The sequence below is a fragment of the Phyllobates terribilis genome, unplaced genomic scaffold (assembly GCF_046119375.1).
Source record: "Phyllobates terribilis strain yellow unplaced genomic scaffold, ASM4611937v1 Scaffold_65__1_contigs__length_7625178, whole genome shotgun sequence".
Taxonomy (NCBI): Eukaryota; Metazoa; Chordata; class Amphibia; order Anura; family Dendrobatidae; genus Phyllobates; species Phyllobates terribilis.
Genome location: NW_027362825.1, coordinates 4,999,282 through 5,004,537, shown reverse-complemented (window position 1 = coordinate 5,004,537; position 5,256 = coordinate 4,999,282). Strand labels below are relative to the sequence as shown.

The 5,256-nt window shown below is 38.6% G+C and overlaps 1 non-coding gene across 1 annotated transcript; it reads right to left on the bottom strand.

Annotated features, from left to right (window-relative positions):
* Positions 1-2,368: 2,368 nt before the first annotated feature.
* On the bottom strand, positions 2,369-2,441 carry TRNAF-GAA (transfer RNA phenylalanine (anticodon GAA)). Its single transcript has one exon. It is a non-coding gene; the product is annotated as a tRNA-Phe (tRNA).
* Positions 2,442-5,256: the final 2,815 nt, after the last annotated feature.

Here is a 5,256-nt window from a genome sequence, read left to right as displayed (position 1 = left end):
TTAATGTGGATCGGCCATGCTTATGCATGTTATTTCTCAAACCGCATTACAGATCAAGCCTTTGTCCAACTCTGTATTCAAGAAAATAAATGCGCAAAGAAAGATGTGTGTGTGTGTGTGTCAAAGCACCACCGACAAGGGCGAATTGATGTTGGACGGGCTGCCATTGCTTCTGCAGCAAGCTTCATTACAGGACTTCCTGTGAGAAATGACATGCAGGCTAGATAGGGTTTCCCTCTATGCCAGTCCTTTCACCGAGCTAAAGACAACTGTCAGCAAAAAAAAGTTGTGGACTGGCTCCATACCGTCCCTGGCCACATTCACCTGTCCACGTGTTTGTGGTTAGGTGGTCCTTCCCAGTAAGTGCACTGAGGAGGGCACGGGTAATGTTGTGGGACCCGTGCTTGTGGAAGGCGGAGGCGATACCGGGAAAAATAGTGGCGGCTGGGGACCGAGTATGGACACCCGGCCGCCACCGGCATGAGGTTGTGAAAAGCTTCCACCTCCACGAGCTTAAAAGGCCACATTTCAAGTGCAAGCAGCTGTCAAAAATTTGGCAGCATAGTATTGCAGCCTGTGGGTCGTTGGCTGGCTGCCTGCTTACTTGTGCTTGCATTCCAAGGAATGGGGTAGGGACAACTGAACGCTGCAGTGGGACAAGGATGTGGATGGTGATTGTTGCAAGTCTGCAACGACAGGTGCATGGCGGGAGGCATCTTCGCATGCGCCAAGGATCACTTATGATAGGCACACTTTTAGGCAGTGACCTGGAAGTCAGAGATGCTTCCAGAGGTCTTCCCCATGCTGTTCCCATCTCATTTGAGCACTGTTCCCATCGATTTGGGCAATTTTTAGGCTCTATGCAGACCGCCAGGGGGAGCCGCCTGAAAAATGCTCGAGTTTCCCATAGACTGACATTCGGCTCGTTGCTCGGGTCAAGCACCCGAGTATTCCAATTTGCTCTACCCGAGCAACAAGTACCCGAGCATTTTAGTGCTCGCTCATCACTAAAAACTATACCTCTCGAAATATTCTACTTTTAGTGATCGATTTTGAGATTGCCGCCAATAGAGGACCCACAACTAATCAATAACAGGAGAGAAGCTGTACAATTTCTTGAAAAAAATATTGATGTCAGAAGCAGGAGTCGAACCCACGCCTCCAGGGGAGACTGCGACATGAATGCAGTGCCTTAGACAGCTCAGCTATCCTGACTTCTGCTGGTTTGAGTAAATTAACTCTTTCTAAGCTAAGCAGCAGAAAGATGAGCATTACTTGTGATGAAAGGAAATATATCATGATTTATTTTATTTCAATATTCATTTTTAATTCCTTAGTGACGGAGCCAATTTTGAGCTTAGCGACCAAAGCCACATTTTTTAAAACTGACACGTGTCACTTTATGTGGTAACAACTCTGGAATGCTTAACATATCCCCGTGATTCTGAAAGTGTTTTTCCGTGACACATTGTACTTTATATTAGCAGCAAATTGAGGTCAATATGTTTTTAGTTTTTCTTGTGAAAGTATCTAAAGTTTGCTGAAAATTTTTAAATGTTACCAATTTTTTTACTTTGACTGCTTATATCCTAAAACCAACAAGTCAGACAACCAAACAAGTTAATAAATAACATTTCCTATTTGTCTACTTTATGTCAGCATCATTTCCCAAACCTCCTTTTATTTTGTTAAGATGTTAGAAAGGTTAAAATTTAGCAGCAAGATTTAATTTTCTTTTTAAGAAAATTTAAGAAAATTTCCAAGTTCTATTTTTTACAGACCTAGTCAGTTTTGAAGTGACTTTGAGGGGCCTATATTTTGGAAAAACATCACTGGATTCACCCTAAGAACTTGTTCACACGATGCATTCCCAAACAAAAATGACACCGCTGTAAAACTGATATGCTTTTACAATATTTTTTACGTTTACAGCAAAAAATGCATTGGAAACGCATCATGTGAACACAGTCTTGAACTTTATTTTTATGCCATTCAAATTAGTAAAGAAATTAAAAAAATATTTTTTTCTTTGCTGCAATACATATTCCTTATAACACAAAATACTAATAAAAAAACTCCAACAAAACTAGACATCTACGTATCAGTAAAAAATTAAAATAGGCATTTTAGCCTTTCATTAGAAAGAGTCATATACATTTCTGGATTTTTTATCAGTTTAGTTTTGATTTGGAAATAACAATTAGTAATGAAATGTTGCAGTTGTCATATTGTCCACTTTGTAAACCATGATTGCCATTTTTAAAATTATGATGTTAAGTGTCTTTATGATCTGTGAATTGTGGAGTCCTGGAAAAAATAAACGCAGAGGAAAATGTAAAAGCATTCTTTAAAAAAATACCTCTCCATATGCCAAAACCCACGATTGAACCAAGGACCTTTAGATCTTCAGTCTAACGCTCTCCCAACTGAGCTATTTCAGCTGGTGATGAGCTGTAAGCTTCAACAGTGTAAACTGAGGTCTAAAAAAGTTTCAATAAAAGAAAATTATATTGTTATATCACCGGCAGTTCTAAAAATTAATTTTCCTAGTGGAAAAATAGAAAAATTCTAGCAGCATATTGACAATAATACAAGAGTGGAGAAGTCAGGGTAGAAATACCCACAATTTGTTACAAGACCTTTTTATTGTAAATAGAACAGACCAAATACTGCGCTTTACTGTACAGAGAAACGCCTTCAAGAGGACCCGTCCCAAGGTCAGAACTGAACAGTTTTTGCCCCTATTTTATTCCCACTGTTCCCCTGAGTTTACCATTTTTTGCTCTTTGAAATTCCCCATCCAGTACCTGAGATATGGGCATTTTTATTTAGCGATAATTTTTTTATGTCTTTTACCAAGGGGGCGTTGCTCGCAGGGTAATAATGCATAGCAGCCTAAAGACACGCCCACAGAGAATCCTGTGAGCCACACCCCTTTGGCAAAGAACAGAAAAATTTTCACTAACATAAAGATCCCAGATCTCTGGAATTGTATGACAGGCTAAAAAAAAAGGAATAATGAGGGGAGCAGCGGGAATAAAACAAGGGGCGAAAACTGGAAACTTTTGACCCGGTGATAGGTCATCTTTAATGGTTTTAAAAACAGCCATAAATCACAACTGCTAAATGATACACTGCACATGTACATGCTTTCTGGAAACAGGATGATCATCTAAGCGTACTGACACGAAGAATAATGCTGCCTTATCACTTTTACCACACGCAGAACGGCATAAAAAAAACCCCAAAAAACAATTCCTGAATTGTCTTTGGTTTTTGTTAAGTTTACCTCCCAAAAAACGGAATAGAAAGCGATCAAAAAATGTCACGTACCCAAAAATGGTACCAATAAAAATGTCAACTCGTCCCGCAAAAAACAAGCTGTCACATGACTCTGTTGGCCGAAATATGGAAAAATTATAGCTCTCAAAATATGGTGATGCAAAAACTAGATTTTGCAAAAAATAGTGTCTTTTAGTGTGTGACAGCTGTCAGTCATAAAAACCCGATATAAATCTGGTATCGCTGTTAGCACACCGACCCGAAGAATAAAGTAATCTCATCACTTATACCGCAAAAGGAACGACGTAAAAAAAAAATAAAACCAATTCTTCACCTGCTACTGATTTGTTTATTATATCTCCCAATATGCTCACCACACATCTAGATAAGTTCCCCAAGGGGTCTAGTTTCCAAAATGGTGTCACTTGTGGGGGGTTTCCACTGTTTAGGCACATCAGGGGCTCCCCAAATGCAGCATGGCGTCCGCTAATTATTCAAGCAAATTTTACATTCAAAAAGTCAAATGGCGCTCCTTCCCTTCCAAACCCTGCCGTGCGCCCAAACAGTGGTTTGCCTCCACATATGGGGTATCGGCGTGTTCAGGAGAAATTGCACAACAAACTTCATCGTGCAATTTATCCTATTACCCTTATGATAATGCAAAATTAGGGGATGAAAAACATTTTTGTGGTAAAAATGTGAAAATTTTATTTTTACAGCTCAATATTATAAACTTCTGTGAAGCACCTTGAGGTTCAAGGTGCTCACCACACATCTAGATAAGTTCCCTAAGGGGTCTAGTTTCCAAAATAGTCTCACTTGTGGGGGGTTTCCACTGTTTAGGCACATCAGGAGCTCTCCAAACGCAACATGGCGTCTGCTAATTATTCAAACAAATTTTACATTCAAAAAGTCTAATGGCGCTCCTTCCCTTCCGAACCCTGCCGTGCGCCCAAACAGTGGTTTTCCCTCACATATGGGGTATCAACGCGCTCATAAGAAATTGCACAAAAAAATTTGGGGTCCATTTTTTCCTGTTACCCCTGCAAAAATAAAAAAAATTGGGTCTAAAGTAACATTTTTGTGAAAAAAGTTAAATGTTAATTTTTTTCTTCCACATTCCAAAAATTCCTGTGAAGCACCTGAAGGGTTAATAAAGTTCTTGAATGTGGTTTTGAGCACCTTGAGGGGTGCAGTTTTTATAATGGTTCACTTTTGGGTATTTTCTGTCATAAAGACCTCTCAAAGTGACTTCAAATATGATGTGGTCCCTAAAAAAATGTTTTGTAAATTTTGTTGGAAAAATGAGAAATTGCTGGTCAACTTTTAACCCTTATAGCTTCCCAACAAAAAAAACTTTTGGTTCCAAAATTGTGCTGCTGTAAAGTAGACATGTGGGAAATGTTATTTATTAACTATTTTGTGTGACATATCTCTCTGATTTAAGGGCATGAAAATTCAAAGTTTGAAAATTTCCAAATTTTCAAAATTTTTGCCAAATTTCTGATTTTTTCACAAATAAACGCAAGTGATATCAAAGAAATTTTACCACTATCATGAAGTACAATATGTCACGAAAAAACAGTCTCAGAATCAGGGGAATCCATTGAAGCGTTTCAGAGTAATTACTTCATAAAGTGACAGTGGTCAGAATTGAAAAAATTGGCCCGGTCACGAAGGCAAAAACAGGCTCTGGCGCGAAGTGGTTAATTATTGTATTATCTTTAAATGTTGCTTATAACTGTTGTATATGAACCTCTGAATTGTAAAGTGCTCTGGAATATGTTGGCGTTATATAAAGAAAGAATATTATTATTACATCATGTTACTCTAAGATAAAAAAAAACTGCTGACTGATTCACTTTAAATTCTATAAAACCAACAAACAAGCAGCAGCCAGCTATGATACAGAATTCGCTGATGTCTTCATCCCTCAACAGATTTTTTTACAGTTTTGAAATCTGACACTCTGCC